The sequence below is a fragment of the Dunckerocampus dactyliophorus genome, unplaced genomic scaffold (genome assembly GCF_027744805.1).
Source record: "Dunckerocampus dactyliophorus isolate RoL2022-P2 unplaced genomic scaffold, RoL_Ddac_1.1 HiC_scaffold_30, whole genome shotgun sequence".
Classification (NCBI taxonomy): domain Eukaryota; kingdom Metazoa; phylum Chordata; class Actinopteri; order Syngnathiformes; family Syngnathidae; genus Dunckerocampus; species Dunckerocampus dactyliophorus.
Window position 1 is genome coordinate 67,501 of NW_026559866.1, and position 10,000 is coordinate 77,500.

The window sequence follows — 10,000 nt, forward strand, 5'->3', positions numbered from 1 at the left end:
GAGCGACCCGCAGACGAAGCACGGCCAGGGGCCGCCGGATGCCGCCCATGGCGGGCGCTCTCGCTCCTCGGACAGCTCCATCGGCGCAGCATGGCGCTCGCGGTCGTCATTACCCGCTGGCGAGGCGCGGCCAGGGCCGCCAGGCGTCGCCTATCGCGTGCGCAAACTCCCAGCAAGCACCAACGTGCTCCTTTGGATGTTGTCATCCGGAGGTGATAGCGCGGCCCGGGCCGCCTGACGCGGCCCATCGCGGGCGCTCCTCGTCGGACACCTGCGTCACACAGCCTGGGTGCCAGCTGTGGAGTGACACTTAGAGAAAAAGAAGCACAAGTCACTCATATCAAAGTTCCCGTTCCCTTTTGTTTGTGTCACGCTTGGAAATGCTTGAGAGGTGACACTTTGTCAAAATTGCAGCTGGTGTCTCATCATCATCATCACCGCTGCTCATCAGCCTTCCTTGGATGCCTGCCATGCACGCGGCCCAACGGGGCACTCAGATGGGGTGGGCAGCCCGGACCGCCTTGCGCGGCCCAACACGGGCGCCCAGGGGGACGCGGAAACCCGTTTTAGAAAATAACCTCCAGGGGTTTTCCAAGAGCGGCACAGCCCCAGCTCACGTCCGTGTTTCAGTGCGTCAAAAGCGGATTCAAAAGTGTGCTTTTCTCGGTACTTCCCCTGGAGGTCAGTGTTTCTAAAAACTGGGTTTCCGAAATCGTGCTGGAGGTGTTTTGGTCAACCAGGAAAAATGGCATTTACGGGAGAGGGTAAAGTATACCCCCCCCCCCCCTCTCGGCTGATTTACCCTCTCCCGTAAACGCGTTTTTTCCTGGTCGACCAAAACACTCATTGACTCCCATTCATTTGACACTTTGTCATTTTTTCAGCACTTTTTTCGCGCATTGGGTACTCCGCCCCATTCACTCCCATTCATTTCACACTTTGAAAAATCATCCGAGCGGCTCTCCACGCGTTTTATAGCCGCTTTGGGGCTCCAGCCGCCTCGGACTGCATTTCTGACTAGGCTCGTGTGGACTTTGTCGTTTTTTCAGCACTTTTTTTACACATTGGGTACTCTGCCCCATTCACTCCCATTCATTTGACACTTTGAAAAATCATCCGAGCGGCTCTCCACGCGTTTTATAGCCGCTTTGGGGCTCCAGCCGCCTCGGACTGCATTTCTGACTAGGCTCGTGTGGACTTTGTCGTTTTTTCAGCACTTTTTTTACACATTGGGTACTCTGCCCCATTCACTCCCATTCATTTGACACTTTGAAAAATCATCCGAGCGGCTCTCCACGCGTTTTATAGCCGCTTTGGGGCTCCAGCCGCCTCGGACTGCATTTCTGACTAGGCTCGTGTGGACTTTGTCGTTTTTTCAGCACTTTTTTTACACATTGGGTACTCTGCCCCATTCACTCCCATTCATTTGACACTTTGAAAAATCATCCGAGCGGCTCTCCACGCGTTTTATAGCCGCTTTCAGACTCCTGCCGCCTCGCCTGCACTTCCGCCTCGGTCCGTTAGGATTTAGGCCTTTTTTCAGCACTTTTTCTCCGTTCCTCCGGGGCGACAGCGGCTCTCCACAGACTTTCCCGCGGCCCCTTGGCTCCAGGACCCTAGGCATGGGTTTCTGAATTTCTCCCTTGACACTTTGCCATTTTTTCACCTTTTTTCTCATTTCATCCAGGGCAACAGCGGCTCTCCACAGACTTTCCCGCGGCCCCTGGGCTCCAGGACCCTAGGCATGGGTTTCTGCCTAGCTCCCTTGACACTTTGCCATTTTTTCACCCTTTTTCTCATTTCATCCAGGGACACAGCGGCTCTCCACAGACTTTCCCGCGGCCCCTGGGCTCCAGGACCCTAGGCATGGGTTTCTGCCTAGCTCCCTTGACACTTTGCCATTTTTCCACCTTTTTTCTCATTTCATCCAGGGACACAGCGGCTCTCCACAGACTTTGCAGCCGCCCCTGGGCTCCAGGACCCTAGGCATGGGTTTCTGCCTAGCTCCCTTGACACTTTGCCATTTTTTCACCCTTTTTCTCATTTCATCCAGGGCAACAGCGGCTTTCCACAGACTTTGCAGCCGCCCCTGGGCTCCAGGACCCTAGGCATGGGTTTCTGCCTAGCTCCCTTGACACTTTGCCATTTTTCCACCTTTTTTCTCATTTCATCCAGGGACACAGCGGCTCTCCACAGACTTTGCAGCCGCCCCTGGGCTCCAGGCAGCTCGGCCTGAGTTTCTGAATTTCTCCCTTGACACTTTGCCATTTTTCCACCCTTTTTCTCATTTCATCCAGGGACACAGCGGCTCTCCACAGACTTTGCAGCCGCCCCTGGGCTCCAGGACCCTAGGCATGGGTTTCTGCCTAGCTCCCTTGACACTTTGCCATTTTTTCACCCTTTTTCTCAATTCATCCAGGGACACAGCGGCTCTCCACAGACTTTACAGCCGCCCCTGGGCTCCAGGACCCTAGGCATGGGTTTCTGAATTTTTCCCTTGACACTTTGCCATTTTTTCACCCTTTTTCTCATTTCATCCAGGGACACAGCGGCTCTCCACAGACTTTACAGCCGCCCCTGGGCTCCAGGCAGCTCGGCCTGAGTTTCTGAATTTCTCCCTTGACACTTTGCCATTTTTTCACCCTTTTTCTCAATTCATCCAGGGACACAGCGGCTCTCACAGACTTTAGAACCGCCCCTGGGCTCCAGGACCCTAGGCATGGGTTTCTGCCTAGCTCCCTTGACACTTTGCCATTTTTTCACCTTTTTTCTCATTTCATCCAGGGACACAGCGGCACTCCACAGACTTTACAGCCGCCCCTGGGCTCCAGGCAGCTCGGCCTGGGTTTCTGAATTTCTCCCTTGACACTTTGCCATTTTTTCACCTTTTTTCTCATTTCATCCAGGGACACAGCGGCTCTCCACAGACTTTGCAGCCGCCCCTGGGCTCCAGGACCCTAGGCATGGGTTTCTGAATTTTTCCCTTGACACTTTGCCATTTTTTCACCCTTTTTCTCATTTCATCCAGGGACACAGCGGCTCTCCACACACTTTAGAACCGCCCCTGGGCTCCAGGACCCTAGGCATGGGTTTCTGCCTAGCTCCCTTGACACTTTGCCATTTTTTCACCTTTTTTCTCATTTCATCCAGGGACACAGCGGCTCTCCACAGACTTTGCAGCCGCCCCTGGGCTCCAGCCAGCTCGGCCTGAGTTTCTGAATTTCTCCCTTGACACTTTGCCATTTTTTCACCTTTTTTCTCATTTCATCCAGGGACACAGCGGCTCTCACAGGCTTTAGAAACGCCCCTGGGCTCCAGGACCCTAGGCATGGGTTTCTGCCTAGCTCCCTTGACACTTTGCCATTTTTTCACCCTTTTTCTCATTTCATCCAGGGACACAGCGGCTCTCACAGACTTTAGAACCGCCCCTGGGCTCCAGGACCCTAGGCATGGGTTTCTGCCTAGCTCCCTTGACACTTTGCCATTTTTTCACCTTTTTTCTCATTTCATCCAGGGCAACAGCGGCTCTCCACAGACTTTCCCGCGGCCCCTGGGCTCCAGGACCCTAGGCATGGGTTTCTGCCTAGCTCCCTTGACACTTTGCCATTTTTTCACCCTTTTTCTCATTTCATCCAGGGACACAGCGGCTCTCACAGACTTTAGAACCGCCCCTGGGCTCCAGGACGCAAGGCATGGCTTACTCTCGCCCATTGACTTCAATGCATTTACTGCAACTCCTGCCTGTGTCCGCCAGAGGGCGTCTGGCTTAACAGCGGCTCTCCACGCTATTTCTATCCGCTTTGAGGCTCCAGGCAGCTCGGCCTGAGTTTCTGAATTTCTCCCTTGACACTTTGCCATTTTTTCACCTTTTTTCTCATTTCATCCAGGGACACAGCGGCTCTCCACAGACTTTGCAGCCGCCCCTGGGCTCCAGGCAGCTCGGCCTGGGTTTCTGAATTTCTCCCTTGACACTTTGCCATTTTTTCACCCATTTTCTCATTTCATCCAGGGACACAGCGGCACTCCACAGACTTTACAGCCGCCCCTGGGCTCCAGGCAGCTCGGCATGGGTTTCTGCCTAGCTCCCTTGACACTTTGCCATTTTTTCACCCTTTTTCTCAATTCATCCAGGGACACAGCGGCTCTCACAGACTTTAGAACCGCCCCTGGGCTCCAGGACCCTAGGCATGGGTTTCTGCCTAGCTCCCTTGACACTTTGCCATTTTTTCACCTTTTTTCTCATTTCATCCAGGGACACAGCGGCACTCCACAGACTTTACAGCCGCCCCTGGGCTCCAGGCAGCTCGGCCTGGGTTTCTGAATTTCTCCCTTGACACTTTGCCATTTTTTCACCTTTTTTCTCATTTCATCCAGGGACACAGCGGCTCTCCACAGACTTTGCAGCCGCCCCTGGGCTCCAGGACCCTAGGCATGGGTTTCTGAATTTTTCCCTTGACACTTTGCCATTTTTTCACCCTTTTTCTCATTTCATCCAGGGACACAGCGGCTCTCCACAGACTTTGCAGCCGCCCCTGGGCTCCAGGCAGCTCGGCCTGGGTTTCTGAATTTCTCCCTTGACACTTTGTTACTTTTTCACCTTTTTTCTCATTTCATCCAGGGACACAGCGGCTCTCCACAGACTTTCCCGCGGCCCCTGGGCTCCAGGACCCTAGGCATGGGTTTCTGCCTAGCTCCCTTGACACTTTGCCATTTTTTCACCCTTTTTCTCATTTCATCCAGGGACACAGCGGCTCTCACAGACTTTAGAACCGCCCCTGGGCTCCAGGACGCAAGGCATGGGTTTCTGAATTTCTCCCTTGACACTTTGCCATTTTTTCACCTTTTTCCTCATTTCATCCAGGGACACAGCGGCTCTCCACAGACTTTCCCGCGGCCCCTGGGCTCCAGGACCCTAGGCATGGGTTTCTGCCTAGCTCCCTTGACACTTTGCCATTTTTTCACCTTTTTTCTCATTTCATCCAGGGCAACAGCGGCTCTCACAGACTTTAGAACCGCCCCTGGGCTCCAGGACCCTAGGCATGGGTTTCTGCCTAGCTCCCTTGACACTTTGCCATTTTTTCACCTTTTTTCTCATTTCATCCAGGGCAACAGCGGCTCTCACAGGCTTTAGAACCGCCCCTGGGCTCCAGGACCCTAGGCATGGGTTTCTGCCTAGCTCCCTTGACACTTTGCCATTTTTCCACCCTTTTTCTCATTTCATCCAGGGACACAGCGGCTCTCCACAGACTTTACAGCCGCCCCTGGGCTCCAGGACCCTAGGCACGGGTTTCTGAATTTTTCCCTTGACACTTTGCCATTTTTTCACCCTTTTTCTCATTTCATCCAGGGACACAGCGGCTCTCCACAGACTTTCCCGCGGCCCCTGGGCTCCAGGACCGTAGGCATGGGTTTCTGCCTAGCTCCCTTGACACTTTGCCATTTTTTCACCTTTTTTCTCATTTCATCCAGGGACACAGCGGCTCTCCACAGACTTTGCATCCGCCCCTGGGCTCCAGGCAGCTCGGCCTGAGTTTCTGAATTTCTCCCTTGACACTTTGTTACTTTTTCACCTTTTTTCTCATTTCATCCAGGGACACAGCGGCTCTCCACAGACTTTGCAGCCGCCCCTGGGCTCCAGGACCCTAGGCATGGGTTTCTGCCTAGCTCCCTTGACACTTTGCCATTTTTTCACCCTTTTTCTCAATTCATCCAGGGACACAGCGGCTCTCCACACACTTTAGAACCGCCCCTGGGCTCCAGGCAGCTCGGCCTGAGTTTCTGAATTTCTCCCTTGACACTTTGCCATTTTTTCACCTTTTTTCTCATTTCATCCAGGGCAACAGCGGCTCTCACAGACTTTAGAACCGCCCCTGGGCTCCAGGACCCTAGGCATGGGTTTCTGCCTAGCTCCCTTGACACTTTGCCATTTTTTCACCTTTTTTCTCATTTCATCCAGGGCAACAGCGGCTCTCACAGGCTTTAGAACCGCCCCTGGGCTCCAGGACCCTAGGCATGGGTTTCTGCCTAGCTCCCTTGACACTTTGCCATTTTTCCACCCTTTTTCTCATTTCATCCAGGGACACAGCGGCTCTCCACAGACTTTACAGCCGCCCCTGGGCTCCAGGACCCTAGGCACGGGTTTCTGAATTTTTCCCTTGACACTTTGCCATTTTTTCACCCTTTTTCTCATTTCATCCAGGGACACAGCGGCTCTCCACAGACTTTCCCGCGGCCCCTGGGCTCCAGGACCGTAGGCATGGGTTTCTGCCTAGCTCCCTTGACACTTTGCCATTTTTTCACCTTTTTTCTCATTTCATCCAGGGACACAGCGGCTCTCCACAGACTTTGCATCCGCCCCTGGGCTCCAGGCAGCTCGGCCTGAGTTTCTGAATTTCTCCCTTGACACTTTGTTACTTTTTCACCTTTTTTCTCATTTCATCCAGGGACACAGCGGCTCTCCACAGACTTTCCCGCGGCCCCTGGGCTCCAGGACCCTAGGCATGGGTTTCTGCCTAGCTCCCTTGACACTTTGCCATTTTTTCACCTTTTTTCTCATTTCATCCAGGGCAACAGCGGCTCTCACAGACTTTAGAGCGGCCCCTGGGCTCCAGGACCCTAGGCATGGGTTTCTGCCTAGCTCCCTTGACACTTTGCCATTTTTTCACCTTTTTTCTCATTTCATCCAGGGACACAGCGGCTCTCCACAGACTTTACAGCCGCCCCTGGGCTCCAGGACCCTAGGCATGGGTTTCTGAATTTCTCCCTTGACACTTTGCCATTTTTTCACCTTTTTTCTCATTTCATCCAGGGCAACAGCGGCTCTCACATGCTTTAGAACCGCCCCTGGGCTCCAGGCAGCTCGGCCTGAGTTTCTGAATTTCTCCCTTGACACTTTGCCATTTTTCCACCCTTTTTCTCATTTCATCCAGGGCAACAGCGGCTCTCCACACACTTTAGAACCGCCCCTGGGCTCCAGGACGCAAGGCATGGGTTACTCTCGCCCATTGACTTCAATGCATTTACTGCAACTCCTGCCTGTGTCCGCCAGAGGGCGTCTGGCTTAACAGCGGCTCTCCACGCTATTTCTATCCGCTTTGAGGCTCCAGGCAGCTCGGCCTGGGTTTCTGAATTTCTCCCCTGACACTTTGCCATTTTTTCACCCTTTTTCTCAATTCATCCAGGGACACAGCGGCTCTCCACACACTTTAGAACCGCCCCTGGGCTCCAGGCAGCTCGGCCTGAGTTTCTGAATTTCTCCCTTGACACTTTGCCATTTTTTCACCCTTTTTCTCAATTCATCCAGGGACACAGCGGCTCTCCACAGACTTTGCAGCCGCCCCTGGGCTCCAGCCAGCTCGGCCTGAGTTTCTGAATTTCTCCCTTGACACTTTGCCATTTTTTCACCTTTTTTCTCATTTCATCCAGGGACACAGCGGCTCTCCACAGACTTTGCAGCCGCCCCTGGGCTCCAGGCAGCTCGGCCTGGGTTTCTGAATTTCTCCCTTGACACTTTGCCATTTTTTCACCTTTTTTCTCATTTCATCCAGGGACACAGCGGCTCTCCACAGACTTTGCAGCCGCCCCTGGGCTCCAGGCAGCTCGGCCTGGGTTTCTGAATTTCTCCCTTGACACTTTGCCATTTTTTCACCTTTTTTCTCATTTCATCCAGGGACACAGCGGCTCTCCACAGACTTTGCAGCCGCCCCTGGGCTCCAGGCAGCTCGGCCTGGGTTTCTGAATTTCTCCCTTGACACTTTGCCATTTTTCCACCCTTTTTCTCATTTCATCCAGGGACACAGCGGCACTCCACAGACTTTGCAGCCGCCCCTGGGCTCCAGGCAGCTCGGCCTGAGTTTCTGAATTTCTCCCTTGACACTTTGCCATTTTTTCACCCTTTTTCTCAATTCATCCAGGGACACAGCGGCTCTCCACACACTTTAGAACCGCCCCTGGGCTCCAGGCAGCTCGGCCTGAGTTTCTGAATTTCTCCCTTGACACTTTGCCATTTTTTCACCTTTTTTCTCATTTCATCCAGGGACACAGCGGCTCTCCACAGACTTTGCAGCCGCCCCTGGGCTCCAGGACCCTAGGCATGGGTTTCTGAATTTTTCCCTTGACACTTTGCCATTTTTTCACCCTTTTTCTCATTTCATCCAGGGACACAGCGGCTCTCCACAGACTTTGCAGCCGCCCCTGGGCTCCAGGCAGCTCGGCCTGGGTTTCTGAATTTCTCCCTTGACACTTTGTTACTTTTTCACCTTTTTTCTCATTTCATCCAGGGACACAGCGGCTCTCCACAGACTTTCCCGCGGCCCCTGGGCTCCAGGACCCTAGGCATGGGTTTCTGCCTAGCTCCCTTGACACTTTGCCATTTTTTCACCCTTTTTCTCATTTCATCCAGGGACACAGCGGCTCTCACAGACTTTAGAACCGCCCCTGGGCTCCAGGACGCAAGGCATGGGTTTCTGAATTTCTCCCTTGACACTTTGCCATTTTTTCACCTTTTTCCTCATTTCATCCAGGGACACAGCGGCTCTCCACAGACTTTCCCGCGGCCCCTGGGCTCCAGGACCCTAGGCATGGGTTTCTGCCTAGCTCCCTTGACACTTTGCCATTTTTTCACCTTTTTTCTCATTTCATCCAGGGCAACAGCGGCTCTCACAGACTTTAGAACCGCCCCTGGGCTCCAGGACCCTAGGCATGGGTTTCTGCCTAGCTCCCTTGACACTTTGCCATTTTTTCACCTTTTTTCTCATTTCATCCAGGGCAACAGCGGCTCTCACAGGCTTTAGAACCGCCCCTGGGCTCCAGGACCCTAGGCATGGGTTTCTGCCTAGCTCCCTTGACACTTTGCCATTTTTCCACCCTTTTTCTCATTTCATCCAGGGACACAGCGGCTCTCCACAGACTTTACAGCCGCCCCTGGGCTCCAGGACCCTAGGCACGGGTTTCTGAATTTTTCCCTTGACACTTTGCCATTTTTTCACCCTTTTTCTCATTTCATCCAGGGACACAGCGGCTCTCCACAGACTTTCCCGCGGCCCCTGGGCTCCAGGACCGTAGGCATGGGTTTCTGCCTAGCTCCCTTGACACTTTGCCATTTTTTCACCTTTTTTCTCATTTCATCCAGGGACACAGCGGCTCTCCACAGACTTTGCATCCGCCCCTGGGCTCCAGGCAGCTCGGCCTGAGTTTCTGAATTTCTCCCTTGACACTTTGTTACTTTTTCACCTTTTTTCTCATTTCATCCAGGGACACAGCGGCTCTCCACAGACTTTCCCGCGGCCCCTGGGCTCCAGGACCCTAGGCATGGGTTTCTGCCTAGCTCCCTTGACACTTTGCCATTTTTTCACCTTTTTTCTCATTTCATCCAGGGCAACAGCGGCTCTCACAGACTTTAGAGCGGCCCCTGGGCTCCAGGACCCTAGGCATGGGTTTCTGCCTAGCTCCCTTGACACTTTGCCATTTTTTCACCTTTTTTCTCATTTCATCCAGGGACACAGCGGCTCTCCACAGACTTTACAGCCGCCCCTGGGCTCCAGGACCCTAGGCATGGGTTTCTGAATTTCTCCCTTGACACTTTGCCATTTTTTCACCTTTTTTCTCATTTCATCCAGGGCAACAGCGGCTCTCACATGCTTTAGAACCGCCCCTGGGCTCCAGGCAGCTCGGCCTGAGTTTCTGAATTTCTCCCTTGACACTTTGCCATTTTTCCACCCTTTTTCTCATTTCATCCAGGGCAACAGCGGCTCTCCACACACTTTAGAACCGCCCCTGGGCTCCAGGACGCAAGGCATGGGTTACTCTCGCCCATTGACTTCAATGCATTTACTGCAACTCCTGCCTGTGTCCGCCAGAGGGCGTCTGGCTTAACAGCGGCTCTCCACGCTATTTCTATCCGCTTTGAGGCTCCAGGCAGCTCGGCCTGGGTTTCTGAATTTCTCCCCTGACACTTTGCCATTTTTTCACCCTTTTTCTCAATTCATCCAGGGACACAGCG